The sequence below is a fragment of the Chaetodon trifascialis genome, chromosome 5, assembly GCF_039877785.1.
Source record: "Chaetodon trifascialis isolate fChaTrf1 chromosome 5, fChaTrf1.hap1, whole genome shotgun sequence".
Taxonomy (NCBI): Eukaryota; Metazoa; Chordata; class Actinopteri; order Chaetodontiformes; family Chaetodontidae; genus Chaetodon; species Chaetodon trifascialis.
The window spans coordinates 21890704-21910549 of NC_092060.1; the positions used below are offsets into that span (position 1 = coordinate 21890704).

The 19846-nt window shown below is 40.1% G+C and overlaps 1 protein-coding gene across 8 annotated transcripts in view; it reads right to left on the bottom strand.

Moving 5' to 3' along the window:
• The window catches only part of diaph2 (diaphanous-related formin 2), a 377012-nt gene that overhangs the window by 96714 nt on the left and 260452 nt on the right, over positions 1 to 19846 (bottom strand). The window lies entirely within an intron of this gene.

The following is a 19846-nucleotide window of genomic DNA, read 5'->3' on the forward strand; positions in this document are numbered from 1 at the left end:
CACACACACACACACACACACACACACACACACACACACACACACACACACACACACTTCAGAAAAAAAAGAAAAAACATTAAATTAAAATTTCTATACAGAAAGTCAATCACTCAAAAATGTTCTTTGACCTCTTTAAAGATAACGTTTTATACTATGAATACTGAATTCCAGCCATACATTTCATTAAATTTCACCAGCTTTGTCAGTTCACTGCAATATTGACAGCATATAGCAAAAGTTTTCTCTGATATGCAAATAATTTTTAATTAAAATGGCTTTTGATATTCTTTTGCAACTAAAGCCCTTGACCTTTGAGGCAAAAAAAAATAAATAAAATTTAAACAAAGGACAGAAACATGATGAAAACAAGGAAGCCTAATAAATTATTTTGTTAACTCTTATGTTCAAAGCCAGTATTGTACTGCATTGGGAAGATGAGTACTTATATAAGTGTAACCAGAGTTTAGCTTTGATGGTGATGGCCAGGTGAAATATGAAAAGAGAACCACAAATATATTGAAATAGACAACATTTATATAGACAACAACAGACCCATTGAGGTGAAATAAGGTAGTTACGGAGCTACATTCATTTGAAAATTAAAGGTTAGGCCTGTACAATGGGAAAAGTTGCAGGATGCAGCAACAGTAAATTCTTCCTCTTGAGATTGAACAACAACTTTCATGAGTCCAGCCTTGAGTTTCAACATGCTGCTTAAACAGAGACAAGCAACTGGGTGGACGGAGGCAATTATACTTAAAACCACCTTTGCGGAAGTACAAACAAACAAAACAATAAACATGCTCTGCTGCATGAATGATGTGGTCTGCTGATTAGTTTTGAGTGATCTTATTTTGACTTGTACTTGAAGTCACTTATGCAACTGCAAGTGACATATGAGTGAATGAAAAAATGATGAATGTCCAACCGTTGGCCAGTCATCCCCAGATAGAAGTTTACATCGTGCACACACAGCAACTGGTCCATCCTGTTTTGCAGCCAGTCACTTTGATTCGCATCAAACGTTGACTAGTAATCAAAACAGGCACAGATAAAGACGGCTCTGTTCAACAACTTCCATCATTTAACCCACAATACCTTCAAATCTGCAAGGTTACTCCATCTACAGGCTGTAATTGAAGTGCTGAAGTAGTGAGGAGTAGTGAGTAATGGACAAGCTGTCAAGAAATGTGGCCTCAGTGACACATGGGTCAACCTTGTCTTGCTTTACATCAATTCCATACTTGGATTTGCCCCTTTTTTCTCATTTTCTGACAGTAAGATTGGATGGCAAGGTTGTGGATCACATGGACTCCCAGCACACTGAAACAACCTTCAACCCAAATACAAAGGTATCTAACATGCACTCCCACTGGAAAGCACACACAAATAGACACATATATTGATGCACACACACTACCTGGTGTGAGTAGTCCAGAAGCAATACAAAAGGAGTAACTGGTGAGGTCACTGTAATTATTAAACTCTGTAGCTAGCTGACTGGATGGAAAGTTGCAGTCACTGGGAGCTTCACAATCCCTCGCCTTCAATTCTCACAGAACGACTCCTGGGAGTGACAGTGAGAAAACCACACTATCACATAGCCTGTTTCTCCACTGATGGGGCCTCAGAGATACACATGCTCTTGTCACTATGATCTCAGCCTCACTAATGGTGAAAATGGAAAATGAACAGCATGGTAGGTGGACAGATGGATGCAAGAAAAGAAACAATTACATTCGCGAGCATGCGACGAGCCATGGGAAGGTCTCCGTCATTGATTGTGGCTTTTCATAGTTGCTTGTGGCATGAGTGATCGTACTGAGTAATAATTTGGCTGTAACACAGATCATAGTAACCATGGTAGCCAAGAAACAGTGGCTCAAGCTAACTGCGACGGTCTTTCAGGGGAGCCATTTAGAGGATCAGAGTGAAGCCATGGGACTACACTACAGACTACTGTTTACATGGGAATTACTCATCGTTGTGACACACTGGCAAACATAAATATGGCAGCTGAAGTGTATATTATGTTCTGGTCTTCACAGAAAACTTAACATATACTGCATATGTTTTGATGGTATGGTGTGTTTATGCTTTTTAGAGATAAACACACAGTATGTTAAAACGACTATCCCGTCTCGCTCTAATAATCTGGTGTCTACAGAATCTAGCACGGATTCTTTTGGGATATCATTAGTAAAATTACCACAAAAATAATGCTGCTATTTTCAGGGTACAAAACATGGCAACACTGGTATCTTCTGAATACACATTTCAAGAGGATCAGAAGAGAAACAGAGGGGATAGAGGGGGTTGTATACTCCGTCTTTCCAGACAGAGAGGATTTCTGAAACATGTAAAATTATTCTAATGACTGCTGTCAGCAAGGCCTTCCAGTATCTTTCAATGACACAGAAAATATATCTCTGTCTCCAGGTTCCTAAGCCAGCACATGCACACAATTTCGTTCCAGGTAACTCCTCATGCCAGAAAAAACATGTCACTTCTTTAAGTTGTCTGCTGTATACTTTAGTTGGCTGCGTTCTTGTCAAGCAAAAGAAATAACTGCGGCTGAGTGATGCATGGGGGACACCAAAGAGTACAAGAAAGACAAAACCCATTTGAAAGATAAGAAGTTAACTTGTGTGAATAACAGACAGCAGAAAAAAAACCCCTCTGTGGTCAACATCCTTCAGTTATTGATAGGAGCTGTGTAATACTGGCCCTGCTGCATTACTCACTCCCATGAACGTAAGACAGACAAAAAGTATTTCATTAAGCTTTGCCCTGTTTCCTTCAAATAAACTGCCACGGAAAAATACTGTGTGGCTCACGACACCAAATCAACCGCTATAATGTGAAGATGTCAACTTTATATGCAGTCATTTGTAGAAGGGGGCAATTTTCATTTTGATTTATAGACAAATAATACCAATCTTTCATCCAGTGCTCTTGCAATGCCGCCAAAGGTTACAAAGGAAATTGAGATTTATTTTGAACACTGCTGCCAACGTAGAATAAAAATCAAGTTTTAAATAATCTAAACACTTGTGAAAACAAAGACAAATGCTACATAAAACCAGAGGAGAAGGTCGTTCGTAAATGCATTCATCACCTTAACCAAGTAAGTGTATGTTGACGGGTGTGCAGAAAGGCAGATGAGAAAGACAAACAGACTCACAGAGGAGATGCAGAAACAGAGACAGGAGAAATATGCGTCATGCTTCAGGGTGGTCAGCTGGGTAAAATGTGATAATATATAGTGATGGATTTAACATACTGTAGCTAAATGTGGTGGTGGACCACCTAAAAAGGATGTTTTCTACATGAACGTTAAAGCGTGGGAGAGGAGGAGGTCGTTCGGTTGAATTATTAGGCAGAAATTGACGCCATAATGAAACACCTGGTATTAAAATGTATAATAAATTATCCAGATAATACTCAATCCGATCTTGCCTTTGTGTTCACATCATGTCTCTTTACTGCGATCTCTCTCCTCCGGAACAAAACCTGTGAATTTGAGATGGCGGCAAATCAGCCCCCAGACTCCTTTAAGAAATCTCAGAGTTTTGTGTATTGCTGAGTTAGGAGAAACTTAATAAACTTTGTAAAATGCTGTCTATGACAAATTCTTAATTATCAGGCTCCTCTTGTAAATTCGGCTGATGTAACACATGAAGTTCTTCTTTTCTTTGTACAAAAATACTGTGACAGTTTGTCTCAGCGTGTAGCATAAATGGTGCGAATTCTCTGTGACTAGATAAATGAAATCAGCAACACACACCGTCGCATACACAGTTATTTCTTACTGTATTGCATTAATTTCCAACCCGCATTTGTTTTGATTTTTTGCGCAGTTCTGTTAAATAACGCATCTTTTGGTGTTTTTGTTTCACACAGTAGATGTATAATCAGTAATTGAAGGTGAATCGCTTCGAGCCATCTCGCTTGCTCACTCTTTAAATTCAAACAACAACCCAACCTTTCATTAAATGCATTCTTCCTGTGTCCGGTTACAGATCCCATTTTCTTCTATACGCTATTTGTCTACAGATAAATTAAGTCTGTTGGTCTGAGGAGTGTGTGGCCATGATAATATCAGCACTTCAATCGTATATAAAAACTCTTTCAAGCTTTAGAGATTACAGATGTTAAATCCTTCAAGAGCCTAAAAGAAGTAATCTTTCCCTCGCTTGTTATCTTCTCCTGAGACCTCCTCACAGCCTCTTTGCATATGCAACACAGTGCATAAAGAGAGGACGACCTTGAGGGGTCTCGACACATGACCACTTAATGTCTGCCGAAGGGCGTCTTCATCAGATCAGGGTAAAACTGGTTATTGATCAGCAGGGATGATAGCAAGAAAATGACAAATCTAATTTCTCTTTAGGAACATTTCGTATAAATTAGAGCTATTTAAAATACCCCATCTCCTTTTTAAAATGACACTGAACCCGCTCCCCCAGTCAATATCTTCCTTTGTTTTTTTTCCATTAAGCTGTTGGTGGCACCTGAAAGTGAACAGGAGATGAAGTGGGAGGCAGACTAGAGTACAGCAGAGGAATGAGACAAAAGGATAAACACAACTCTATGTGTTCCCCTTTCAGCGGGAATCAAAGCAGCTCCAGTTGCAGGAGTGAAAGTAATATTGTCGCTGTGACAAAGCAGTCACATTGTTCTTTCCGATTACCTCGAATCATGTGATGTAAAAAAAAAAAAAAAAACAGCAGGCAGGAGAAAGTGGCAAATGAGGTAATTTAATGGACAGCATAAACAAAGGAGGTGGAGGAAACCCCGTGGCACAGCATTAACTGTAAACATTATGCTACGGTTTATCAGCTGGTTTTGGTTTTCTGCATTGTGCTTCGTTAGCAGAAAAATAATCAAGTTACTTATCTGTGTCAATGATTCAATGCATTACTTATGTTACTTCATAAATAATTATACACAGTAGTCGAAGGACGGCATTGTTACATCACTGCAGAAAACAGGCAATGTTGTTGGCAGACAATGTCATTAATTTTACTCAGAGGACATAAATCAACACTATGCGCAAACAATCATGATTGCAATTCTCCATCAATATTGCGATAATTGCACGCACATGAAGGGGTAAATCCTTTTTACTTTTGCTCTATTTCCTCTTTTAATTTGCATTTTCCTTAAAGCCTCCCTGTTACAGTACTGTTATCATGATGAAGGATTTGGTGACTGATTAGAGCTCCCCCCCCTCCAAGAGCAAAACCATAAGGTTAAAATATATAACTGTTAATCTACAAAAGCCTGCTGCAGCAATGATCACAGACTCCACCGTTTCAATAAATCAAGATGCAATTAATATTAGGGAGGAAAATATCATACATAATTTAATGTTGTATTGACAGAAACGTGAGTGACAAGTCTGTTATGTTACATTATTTTGAAACACAACATAATACAAATATTACTCACAGCACATTAGCAGTGCTATTATATTAATTACTGTACATTCATTATTGCAGCTACAGCACACTGAGTTACAGCATATTTATAATGTAGTGTGCACTGTATTGCAATATTTACCATGCATCGTTCCCAGCCAACACTGGTATCAATAAACACTGTGAAACTCCTCTATTATATTAACTATGGGGTTATCCAATATTCTAAAACTGCAGGATCTATAATGGAAAGGAGTGGAGCACATGGGCATTAACCCAAGAAGAATAAAACATGACAGGGGAACTAATAATAACTTAATTTTGAAATTACAACATTTGAAGGAAAGTGTGGGCTGGAGCCAAAAAGCAAAACTAAAGCCAGACACCACAGAAACACACTTAACTGTACCTCACACTCTGGAAGGAGGCCTTGTTTACAATGGGGGTCATGTCTGTGAGACTTTATTGCTTTCGGCAGCCGTCAGAGCTACAGCCCAGTGCCAGATCTCCAGAGGAATTACAAATGGAGTCAATTACAATATATTTTGATGCATGGGAAAGTTTAGACATTGACCTGGGGTGATGACAATTCCCCAGGAAGTGTTGAGGAAATCAGTCAGGGCGGTGTGCTGTTGCTATATGTGAGTCTCTGCCCTCTGCAATAAAAAGAATAAGGAACTCGCAGGGGCACAATGGTTTACCTCCTCTCTCACAACAATCAACCATCTAAATGCCTGTCATGCACTAACTTGAAGACGGTCATTTCTCTTTGCCAAGACATATTTTTCTGTGATATTGTTATGATACGTTTCTGGTGTCACACCAGAAGCAGAAAAGTCTGAGTTAGGAGTGTACAAGTGGGTGGTTGTAAAGCCCATTTTTGTAAAAAAGAGGTGAGGCATTCTGTGCATGAAAGATACCGACGGAGACGAGTGACCATAGCCTGAGGTGTCAAGTGTGTGTTGTCTGTTCTCATGCATGTTTGCACACACTATTGCCGGCACTGGCTGGGCTGTTGAAATGAGTGAGCTGTCGAGTGATGGAGATGGAGCTGGAGGATATTTTTGAGTAAAAAACTCAGCTCTGTCCTTATCAAGGTAAATTAACAGACGCACGGTCTCTGGTTTCATTGTGAAAGCCCCTCTCGCTAGTACAGCAATTTACTTTCAGTTTGCTAATGTCTGCTAAACACCTAAATGACTGATAAAACTGAATTTATCAAACAATCAATTAGTACACTCTATATCTTAGTGCCCACAGTCTTGCAGACACAATCTCTGACTGAAAAAGACAAACTGAATTAGTAAAAGTAGCTAACAGACTTGTGATGTCAAACACTCAAAACCAGTGCATTCACAAGAACAAGGAGGTTCTGGAGGAAGGGGAAGGACATGACTTGTGTGGGTGTAACAGACAGGAGAGATGCTCAGCGATGAGGGTGTGGCAGTCATAATAGCCTGCAGAGGTTGACTCAAGCCGCTAACCTCATTCACAACTTCAAAGTTGCACCTTATCACATAGCCGAGGCTATTTCACCTGAAACCTCTAAGGGACACACTTCACTTGACATTTCTAGATCCAAGAGACCCAAAACCCTACTTGACTTATTGACTTGCCTCAAATCTGCAGAATGCGGAGCCAAGAAACGGAACAGCCACAGAGTACGAGGTATGCTGATGTAAAATTATGATTCATAACAGTACTTGTGCTGCAGAACATTTGAAACAACTGCCTTATAATTCACCGTTATGAGAGCATCCACTAAATAAAGCAAAAACAAAATCTGACCTTTTAAATATTTAAAATTAAGTATAACAACATCAGTAGCCACAGGCAGCCATTACCAGGGTGTAAGCAAGCCCAAGGGCAAACGCTCCCGCTCTCTCACACTCACTCACTCTCTAACACTCACTCACTCACACTCACACACACTGATACCTGATCACAGAGCAATTCTGCCCCGCAATATTACAACATGACCAATTTCATCTGACACACTTTGCATTCCCATTTCAAACAGGTATATAAGTGTGATTGCTCTGAAATTAAAGCTTTAGATCCAAACACCTTTGTCACGTCATCATCATCATCATTTGTTACACCTTCTGTAATAACAGCTCAGTGCAAGAGGGTTAAATATGCTGCGCAGCGTGTGAGCAAAGAAAAGGTTTTGTATGAAAACAAACAAAAAGAAAGCCATTCGGTGGATTCTCATTAAAGCAGCTAAAGTCTGGTTACGTAAAGGGCGGTGTTGACGTGGTTTTCGCAGAAGCAATTAAAAAAAGAGGTGTCTTTTCTACATGTACAGGATTATAATCCATGGTTGACAATGATGTCACAGTCCTTGTTTGTAAAAGTGTGTGTGAAAGCCTAAAATCCATATTATCTGAGGGTGAACAACCTTTAATTTAAGACTAGATAACCTTGATAAAATGCAGTTTTGCTTAAAATTGCATTCACTTCTTTGTTTTGCCACTTGAGGACAGCAGAAGAAGCTGTAATCACAGCACCTGACATATTACAACCTAATACAGCTGCTGAGGCTAAATCAGTTGCAAACAATTATCACTTTATTCCTCCTGCAGAGACAAACCAACATTAGCATTCATTCATTTCAGTCAAGGGGCGTTTGTGGCCACCTGATGAATGCATGTCTTCTCCTTTTAGCTCTGTTTTGGCCTTTTAGCTTGTTACATGTTCTACTATGTTTACCAGCTTGAGGCTAATTTTCCCACATCTCCCTGCTGTGAAACAAAGTAGACAAAGCGAGGAGTTTGTGAGACAGGAAAGCAAATCAGAAAATCGTCAAAAAGAGGTAAAAAAAAATTCCATGAAGAGAACCATTAGGTGATTATTCTCTGTGGGGACGAGTTGCCCTTTTTTTCACCATGAAAACTTGTCCCCCTTAATCAATCACAACTGACCTAAAGTTGACCACAGTGTTTAAACAAAGGGAACCAGAAACTAAAGCCCTGGCTCGAGCAGATGTTTTTAATTCTTTAAATATCACTTCAACATTCAAAATGGAAGAAACCACATTTATTTATTGATTATTATTCATTCATCTGCAGGCTTGTTTATGAATTCCCGTTTGCCTCGGCAGTGGAGGAGATTTGAAACTTTTGCCTTATACACAATGTCAAATATGATTCATAATATGATTCAGGAAGGAGGAAGACGTTTAAAAACTGAAAAGCATGATTTATTAAGTAAAAAATGTTAGTGTTCCACCATAAGCAGTGCGACTCTAATTCTCTTCAGTCACATTTCTTGGCAAAATAAGATATACTTCAGCTCAGTGAGCCAGTACTGAGGACTTGTTTCTCATGGCATTCAGTTCTGAAAAGCATATTTTTGAGTAATCTCAGTGGGACGGTGACGGTGGGTTTTCATTAACAGCATCAAGGTCAGCTCGCTGGGACTAAGTGAGGTACAGTAGCCTTGATTGTACGCCTTCATCCTTTTCTTACTCAGCCCTTCAAAAACATCTTGCTGAGTTTTTCCTGTCTCCCTCTCATCCTGTATCTCAGTGACTCTTTGTTCTCTTCTTTTCTCAGACTCTCTCTTTTCCCTCCCGTCATTTGGGTTTCTGTTTTGTTCCCATTTGTAGCTCAAGAGCTCCCTCTGTGAGAGACACTGAGCCAGACAGAGGAAACTCTATATGGCCATATTTACACAAATCTTACTGCAGTTAATTCATTTAAACATTTTTTCTGGGTGAGACAGATGAATTTGACTCTCTATACAGTTGCTGAATAAGACTGCTTACCCAAAACTTGACAGATAGACACTGAAATACTTCAGCTACAGTGAATTAACAATGGGATGGTTTGTTTGGCAGTTTCTTTCTTGTGATGATAGAAATATGCTGTGACAATACTTACCTAATTAAGAATGCAATATGGCAGTCTGAGGCATATAAATGAACTGACTGAACTGCTGCTTTATAATGTCAAAAGACAGCGTGTTTATTTAAAATGAGTATTTGCAGACTATATGATGAGGTCCATTCACGTTTATCACAATGTTGTCAGTATGTAAAGCGGTGAATAGGAGAAAACTGATGCATGTATGAGAATTAGTTCTACCTGACAGCTGAGAGGTGAACGTCATCGATCTGCCACAGGCACATTTCTGAATTTCTACAATTCATAATTTAAAGCAAGCTCTCTCATTCGCTAAAACATTTGTCTGCTCAAATTATCGCTTGGACTGCTGAGCATATTTCAGAAATTAGATTTTTAATGCTTAACCGTCTGCACATGTGTGGTGGCCCATGACTCATGAGAAGAGTGTGAGGGTGGGTGATGACTCAATGACTGTGTTTGCCTCGCTCTCTTCCATTTGTTGATGAAGCAATGCAGATATACAGTGTTTGCTCCCCCAATCACTGAATATGATTGTCAAAAAACCTGCATATGCATACATATACTTGTTTTCGTCCAGAAAAAAACAATAGAGCAGCACATTGATTATTACTCAGAGTTTGTCATAGATACATCTGGCTGGAGACTTCATTTTCTGCCCAGCTTTTTAAAAATATTTTCTGGGTTTTTGCTGTTATCCACACCTTTGATAAATATCAGTTTTTAGTTTTGATATAGATTTTGAACTACAGTAAATTTTATTGTGAATCATGAAGAAATAGTTCGACATTTTGGGAAATGTCTGTTGTCTGTTCAATATAGAGCCGGAGCCAGGAGAACGTTAGCTTAGCTTAGCATAATAGTTTGAAATGGGCAAAGCATTAGCTTGGCTCTGTACAAAGGTTAAAAAAAAATAAAAATAAAAAATCATCTGCTCAAGGGGTCAGTCTTTTTCTAAACATAACCTCCCTGAAAAAATATGGTTTTGTATGGATTAAACAAACAAATACAACATGCTAATTTAGAAGCTTTAAAGAGGCTGGTAGCCATTTTTTTTCTACCTTTAGACAGAGCCAGGCTAGCTGTTTCCCGTCATTGCTTATCTTCAAGCTAACCGTCCCCTGGCTCCAGCTTCGTATTGAACAGACAGATGTGAGAGTGGTATTGATCTTCTCATCTAACTCTAGAAAGTGAATAAGCATGTTTCCCAAAATGTCAAACTATCCCTTTAAATGTATGCCTTCTGTCACAGACAATGAGGCTCCAATGCTAAAAGCAAAATCACCGCACTGCCAGTATTTTAACCAGCAGCATAACTTCAAAGAGCCATGTGTCTGGGTGCGTGTGTGTATGTGTGTGCTTAATACACATTTAGGCCTTGCTTACATTTAAAGGAAAATTAAAATTCCTGTCCATTCTGCTGACAGTACATCTCATGTCATGAGTCCCAAGCGACCACACTACCGATGAGGAATGTCAGCCCTTGATCACTCTGTTTGATTTACACCATCCATCCACAGAGACAGCAATCCTTTACATTTTTCAAGTATTGCTCTGTGAACTCTGGCAATCATGCCAATTGCTGTCATCACCACCCCTGATTATTGATGAGATTGAGATGGAAATTATGTATTCACTGGAGTAGAAAAGACAGCCGGGCTCTTCTTGATTGGCTTTAAGCTGAGCAGTCATAGTGAAGAGGCATGTGTTAGATGGTAGGTCACATCCCATCAGCATACTGGTTTTATCTTGCAGTACAGGTGACTGGTTATGGTGGTTCCCTAACAACAGAAGCGGAGCAGTTGATGGGAAGGTAACAGAGTGCATTAAATAGGCTCACTGACTGGAAGATGTGGAACTGGGTACAAGGTACTTGGCAGTGGCAAGAATGTATTTTGAATTATTTAGCTAAAGGCATATTTAGCTATGCAGCAAAGCTATATCAGAATCAGCATCCCAAACTCAGCAGCTCATACATGTGCATTCAAGGAAGCAAACTGAGACTGGGTATTGGATCATATACACTGACCCCCAATAACCATGACTTTGTTTTGCAACTGAAATAAATAGTTAACATATACTGAATATTTTCTCTTTGAAATACCACTAAGTTGTACCAAAATTATTCCGCTCATTCATTACTTATTTTCCACCGGGAGTCTGTGTCAGTGTTTACACAGTTAAACCATGGTTATGTTATCTCTGAATGTTCAGATGTATTTCTGGGCGCTGACCTCTTGACAGCGGGTGTGTGAGCATAAAACACCTGCAACCAGACAGTGTGTTTGAAAATATAGTGTTTTCAGTGTCAAACATCAAATGTTCACCAACTTCTTGAAACTCTTTAGAATAACTCGCAGCGTAAGAATTCAGTGAAATATTTACAGTGCAAACATGTTCCTGCCGCCTCCACACCAATCAACACAACTGAACCTGTGACCCTGTGATGCAAACTCAACTTTATACACATTGCTGTCTGAGTGGTGCCTTATCCACAGTTATAAATTTAAAAACAAGATCTGAAAATTTAAAGTGCGAAATTTCAACTTTAAAAGTCACATTTTGTGACTATCTTCCTACCAGCAGTACAACTGCCTCCAAGTCACTTGTGGAAAGTAAAAAAGCAAGTATCTGTAAAAGTAAGTATATGTTTAAACTACTCGATAAACTAAAAGACCAATTAAAAAAAAAGGGGGGGGGGGGCTGTGAAAAACATAAATAAAACAGAAGATGATAACTTTGACATTGAATTGAAAACAGTACACAGACATTATATTTAATGTTTGATCTCACCAACTTCATAGATTTTTGTAAATATTTGCTTATTCTGAATTTGATGCAGCAACATGTTTCAAACAAGTTGGGACAGGAGCAACTAAAGACTGGGAAAGATGTGGAATGCTCCAAAAACTCCTGTTTGGGTCATTCCACAGATAAACAGGTTCTTTGGTAACAGGTAGGGCTGGGCGATATGGCTGAAAACTCTATTGCGATATAAGTGTTTTATATTGGTCGATATCGATAATTATTGATATTTTTTATGACCTATTTAAAATAAGGACCGGGAGAAAAATACATTCAATTTAAACATTTTTATTTTAAATTTAACATTCCTCTGATTATAATCCCCTCAGATATCAGGGCAGAAAGGAAATGTCAACACATCCATGGAAAACACTCAAATAATAAACATTAAAAAAAAGTGTAAAAATGTAAACAGAGAGAAACCTGAGAACTTTTTTTCTGCAGGTTCAGTGCAGAAAATTCACAAGCTGATTCACCCTCTGGTGAATAAAATGTTTTCAAATATGTGCAGTGTTTTGGAAACATAGCAGAAACTGAGGTAGACTTGACATCTGTAACGTACAAACAAACAAACATGATAGACAGTACAGTAACACTGACTGAACTATAAAACCAGCCTAGACATATGAACAACTTTAGTCACTCTTCTTACTCTAAACATACATGAACGATTTAATTATATTTTTATTGCAAGTGTGTTTAAGAAAAAAAAGTACATGTAAGAGATGTTTATAACCTGGCTTCTCCTCAGTGCTCAGTGAAGCATGTCTTTAGCTATATGATATGCAGCTGCCTCCGTTATGTCCTCGTGCCTTTTAGATGATTTGTCATCAGGCACTGAAGCAGATACCTCTGCATGGTGGTCTGCTGCTTGTGCGCTGGTGCTGCGCTTGGCGGACGTTGGCGAATACGGCTGCGCTCCAAAGAGTGAGCGCGGCTAAGGTGGTTAAATAAGTTTGTGGTGTTACCGGTCTTGGTGGGGACGACAGTCTTGTATAAGTTACAGACCACATTGGTCTGACTACGGTCCGACTTATAAAATCCAAAAAAGTCCATACCGGCGAGCTGACTTTCCCTGTTCTATCGACGATTTCTTCGCTCACTGCAGCGCTCACTTTCTATTTCTCATCTCACTCCTCGCAGAGCAACAAACATGTGACAATGACATGGCGCAACCGAACTTGATAATGTTACATGATTGGCGTGTTAGCGTGTCTCTCTCACTGATTAGCGATTACTCCCTACGTTGCTCAGTTACCTGAGAGCGAGTGCCTTTGTTCATGCAACCAACCTCGCTTCGCAACTTCAGGTTTCTTCCGACGAAGAAAAAAAAAAATTATCGAATGCTTTATCGAACGCATTTTATATTGATATTGATGACGTGTCTATTGCGAGATATATCGCTATCGTATTGGCCCAGCCCTAGTAACAGGTGACAGCATCATGATCGGGTGTGAAAGGGGCATCCTGGAAAGGCTCAGTCGCTCATAAGCAAGGATGGGGGAAAAGGATGCTACATGGGCTCAGGAACACTTTGTTAAACCACTGCCAGTAAACACAGTTTGTTTGCATTCTGTTTATATCTACAGTGTCCCAACTTCTTCGTAGGTGCTTTGGTAGTTTCTGAAAGTGCTATCGAGCAGGCATATAGGTTATATAAACTTGTTCCACTTCTGCTTGTAGCTGTGCTGTGACCTACATGTAACTGCCTAAATTAGGATTGCCTGTCTCCCTATATCACACTAATACAGTAGATGTGGAGAGATTCATATCCCTCGCACGGCGAGAAAGGTCAGATCAATTCTCTCACCGACCATATCTGTCTTCATTTAGCAGCTGCCATATAAAGACTTCATAGGACATCACATCTCTTTAGAAACATATGTTTAAATAAGTGTACAATCATGAAGTATTTAAGCAAGGATGTGTTCAGTATTAATTTGGCTGGAGTGTCGGCATGTCTTTTGTTTTCCATCCACATGAGACAAGGAGACTCGGTACGCACGATTGCCGAGCCATAAACACAGCCTCTTTCCACCTCAGGCAATCCTTAAACTCATCAGCAGTGTAATGAGACTTTCGAGCTGGGAGATGAAATAACTGGTTGATTTTCTTGTTTTTAGCCCCCCCAATACAGAGCAGCTGAATATAGCATTGGGAACAATCCGGGACTATGATGTATGTAGCATGACCAAACCACATAGAAACATATGTGGGTGAAAACAGACAAATTGACTGGCTTTTACAGGAAAAGTACGAGACGATCATTCTCTCCCATTAATCAATGTATGAAAAAAATCATATTAAAGGCCACTTCAGCAATGAAAGCTGTGATGTAAAAGCGAGCAAGCACACACACATATACATACAGACACACAAATATACATTAAAAACCTGCAGGTCTAATTTTAATTTCACATCTTTGTCCTTAAAATACAGTTCTTATGGGCGCCCAGGTGGCAGATGAAATATACCTGCCACCCAGGGTGCCTTCTGGGAAATATCAAATAACACAAACAATCACAACAATATCAAAACTCAACACCGAAACCATTTGTGGGTAATCTAGACTATCTTGGCGCTCCACTAAATGCATCTGGCAGGGTTGTGGGCGGGAAGAGTTGTGCTAACGATGCTGCACCAGCCACTTCTACCAGTTGGTTTCGGTGTCTCTGCAGAGAGGGGTGGGATCATTAGCCCCTCAAAAGCTTATGGCCATAACCACCCGGGGAACATTGGATCTCATCCAGTATCAGATGCGAAGCAGGGTCTCCAGCTCCCCCTGCCCACATGTCAAAGTGTCCATGAGGGAGACAATGGAACCCCAAACAAACAGATCTGCCGCCATCAGTGTGTGAATGGCTGAATGGGAGGCAAATTGTGCTTCGTCCATTAAGGTAGAATAGTGCAGTCGATTTACCACATCTCACTGACAAGTGAAAAGAAGCAGCTGTTGACTCCAAGTGAACTAGAGAGGACGCATGGCTTTCCCGGCCAACCAGAGGGGTTTGTAATGACAAGCGGGGGCACATAGGGTGGCCAAAAGAAATGAGAGCTGAGAGCCCAGAATCTCATTAAGCTTTAAGAGTTCTCCAATTCTTCAATTGGATTCATCTAAAAGTGTTTTTGATCAATCCAATTGAAGTTCAAAGACTTACATTAAAATGATGAAAGTGAAAATTAAATGACACTTTAAACTCTTTCACAATTAATTATTCATCATTCATGCAAATGTTTGCCAACTGGGGTCCTGTATATCATTAAAGAACAAATATTATATATACACCCACTGTAAGAGGCCGACATGCACTATAGTATACTCTTACAGAATAATACTCAACATATATTATCTATTCAATGTGCACTATGGCAAACACCACCACTATAGTCAGATTGTCTTCAATTAAGCAAATCTACAGCATACATATTTCACATCTTTATGATAAATAAAGGCAAGAGCTACAAACAACAACAAGCAAAAAAGAAAACCCTGAATACATTCCAGCCTTTATGCTATTTGCTTTGAGTTAAACCCAGATTATGCAAAAGGAAACTTGCACAGTTATGTCAAAGTCTATTTCAACCACCCCAGCAACTGAACTAATAAGGAACAACACCAAACTCTCTTTGCCTGGGCCTGGTATGGAAACTGTGTATGTGCTTGCCTCAGGTGGATTTTTCAGATTCATTCTGTGTAGTTTCGGTGAATCCGCAATCCCAAATATCAAGGAAAGATGCTCAATAGCCATGAAAGGGTTCAGCTGTCTTCATCCAATCAGGTTGTTGCTGAGAAAATGTCAATGGAAGCTCTCTCACTCCAAGACGCTCGACTCCAAACAAGCAAAAAGTTGCATTAATGACTGGGGATGGGACTCGAGAAAAGGTTACAGTTGAGAACTGGTTCCAAAATCTCTGATCAATCAGCAGTAACTCTGAGCTTATCAATTCAATTTTTCAATGCTGTTATGTTTTTCTGACAGTTGTGCACTGCAAAACAACGCCATCAAACTCATGAATCGACGCTGCTGGAAACCTGCGACAAGAATCATGGCGGAGAGGAAGAAATGGTTCAAGTGCTGGCTGAAATGTCTGTAAAATGATCATTTCAAGTAGGGTGGAAACACCAGCAATGTGCTGAAACATCTTTCTACATAATATGGGCTTAAATTCCAGGAATGCAACGTATTTCACAGGACTGACTCACAACCAGCACGTCCGTTACCAAGGGTAAATATTTCTATGGCATAACATTATCCTCACACAGACAGGCTTAGCAGATTTTTTCCACACGGCAAACTGATCAGGAATTAATAAGGGAAAAGATGAAGAATTGGACAGATGAGTCAGAAGAATCAATACTGGCATTGGTATTGGTATTAGACCTTTTCCTCAGTATGCATCCCACGACAAAACTGCAGGTTGAAAGGTTTTAAAAAAACATTTTTTGGGATGCTTTTTTCACAATGTCAATTGGAAATACCAGACCACTTGTTTTTTTCCATTAAAAGAAATAAAAGAGAGAAAATGTCAGCAAACGCAGCGTACTTCGGGCAGAGAACGCCTCTGACGCCTGTGGCCAGTTAAGAGTTGACTGTTTCAGGTGCTAAGTGCCATGGGGCTGCCAAAAACATTAGGGAAGTAGAACTGCAAAAGACATACACTACTGGGGTGTTTGTGCTGTTATCTTGTAGCCCAAGGCAGCTTCATTGTGTGCTCCCATTTAGCCATTACTTAGGGGGGTTTGTAGCTTGCAGCCAATCAGCCTATTGTAATAACCAACAGCTTTAGGCCTTGCTGAAAGCTGCCATTGCCCTGAATGTACTGTACTACTCCATGAATATAGGTCACCAAGGAAATGAAATGTTAACCTTCAAAGTACCAGGAATATGTTTGCAAAACATATCCTGGGGGGGGAATCATTACTACAAAATGATTTGAGACATTGCAGACAGCTTTTCCGGGGGATCATTTAAGGGTTGTCTTGGTTTTTCGCCTCATTTAGACAATGTTTCTCAATATTATCTGATTGGAACTGTGGACAGCAGACACAGTGAAATAAAACTGAGGATTGATGATGTCTGGTAGAATGACTTGAGCCCAGCTTTTTAGTGGAAAAGGTTCCTGGTTGATATTGTTTGTTCATACCTCATACTTCTGATGGAGCCACTGGATCACCAGGTCATTCAACACAGGCCTATATCTGCAGACGGCTCTCCTTCACTTCACACCAGAGGGGTGATAGATTAGCCTCTCTTATTGCCACACTGTACAAGCTTATTTTGACAACTACCTGCGAGGCCTTTCTAGGCTGATGTTGTAAGGATCAGTTCAGAAGAGTGAGGACAAAAAAACAAACAAAAAAACATAAGTAGAAGCCTCTGAATATTATCACGGAATCCTTTTCTTATAAGAAAAAAAGACAGAAGGGAAAACTAGACTGTTATTATGGCTTAAGGGCTCTCTTAGTTGTGGTTCCTAATACCTGTATGCAGCTTTTTTCTGGCACTTGTTGACTGCACGTGGTCAGCACTCGAAGGTAAAGTAGGCCAAGAGGAAGCCATAAAACCTGACAGACAACCAGGAGCCTGAGTGGAAAGCTTAATGTCCATGCAGCTTCGCATTCAAACAGTTAAATTCACACTCTCCCTGGATATAGCTTGTAGCTTTAAGTAGTGACTCCCAGAAGTGAATATTCTCCTCTAAGCATTTCTGAAAGAAAGAACAGAGGGACTTTTCCTCTTAAACCAAGAGATAGCCAGCATCTAAACACATCCTGGAGATCTATGCTGCAAGCTTGAGAAGCCCTGGTATGATACTTTTCTGCACTTGATTAAGTCAGCTTGGAAACATAGCCCAAGGGCAGAAAGAGGGGATTATCATCGTCTTCCTCAAAGAAGAAAGCTTTAAATGTGCCCATAAAATTACTGGAGTCATTGTCATTTCCTGCTAATGGCCCGCTTGATTAGCTACAAGGCAATTGCCCACCTTCTCTGGGAACAGGTGGGCAGTACTTAGCTGGCCATCCCAGATAACGACTTGTGTAACAGACAGCACACTCCACTGAGTATGTGGTGACTCACAACACGAGGTCTTGCTAAGACAGGCTACCCTGGAACAGAGATTCTTAAGACTAAAACCACAAGTAAGGGTCACACAAGCTGGGAGAGACTGTGCTGTCGGGGCATATTCAAGTCCAAGGCAGACCAAACACACTGTATGAGCATCCTTTGCCAAGGTTTTACACTTGCAGGAGCACACTCAGAGTGGCAAATTATCACTGCTGGTGGAGGGAGAACGCTTGGCAGAGGACATAGTCAGAAGCAATAAAACTATTTTGCTGCTCTCTCTTCAGCTCCACCAGATGACTCAGGCAAATCTGCTGCATGTGAGAACATTCATGTATCTAACTGACAATCAATATTCCGAATGTGTAGAAGGCGTCTTTTTATTAAAGTGAAGTGGTCAAAAATGACAGCTGCTAGTGATGATTGCACTGTGATCTTAAAAAACATTATCCGGGTGCATGTTAATCAGTAAAGTTAAATGTAATTGCAGCTAGCAACTGGATTTTGGGATCTTACGGTGGTTGGTCTGAGCCGATAAATTGCATGGTGGCACTTTCTCGAACCATGAGTGTTCTCTGAAAAGCAGTCACCTTAGCGAAAAGAACAGGAGTTTCATTGCGCTGCTCGGCCTGTGCGGTTCAACAAGAATATGGATGACTGTCCTTGCTAATAAATAAACCAAGCTCTTTATCTTTCCAATAAAAAGGGAAAGAATATCTCCTCTTTTGATGCAGCCCTCTCAACTCCGGTATAACAACAGGGAGGCTTCTGTGGACAAGTAGAGGCCAACAATGAAATAAGATAGAAACCATTTAAAGAGGGTAGCATTTAGAACTTTGCTACTTGAATCTGAACAAAAAATGGACAAAGGCAAAGCAGGAGAGAAGGCAGAAAAATTGAAGCTGAGGCCTCTCCAGGTGAAAAAAAGTGTACTGGAAACAATAATGGGCTGACATGAAACATAATCCCCTCTGTCTGCGATTTTATTGGCAGCCCCTCCAAAGAATGGTGGCTCCCCTATTATGACTTAACACATCAAAATCGCAGCATAGCACACACAGAAAAGGCCACCTGATGATAAACACAGCAGACAGCGTCAGAGGCTTTATCTCGTGGCTGCCTGCAGCTCGACACAGGTTCAATTTGGCCCGCAACAATCGATTCTGTCCCTCCTTACCTCTGCTTCAGTTGGTGGAATAAAAACAAACCTTTCTGTAAGGAACAGGTCTCAGCTGGTATGCCATGTCAAGGTAAAGAAGAAGAAAACTAGAGACACCAAGACACCTGTGGCAGACCATCAAACTGGCACGCATATTTTTCTTGGCACAACATTTTAATCATGGTCACAGTAGGAGGACTATTATCAACTTCGAAATTTCAAAATAAATTGAAATACAAATGAAGACGACTGAATAAGAGGATGTCAGGATGGATGGCTTTAAGATGGTCAAATCAAATTGTAATTCAGACTTCAAAATACAACATTTAAATCAACACTGGCAGCAAAATTGCAAGACATTTGTGCACGAAAAAGATCAGTCCCTAGTTTTTGCCCATATCCTAACAGCATCCACATAGATTCATTAATAGGAGCATAACTGTGAACCAGAAGCTAAACCTGACCATTTACTGTAATACAGCGTCAACACTGGGACCAAATCTTCCTCCATGGTTCTGATGATGT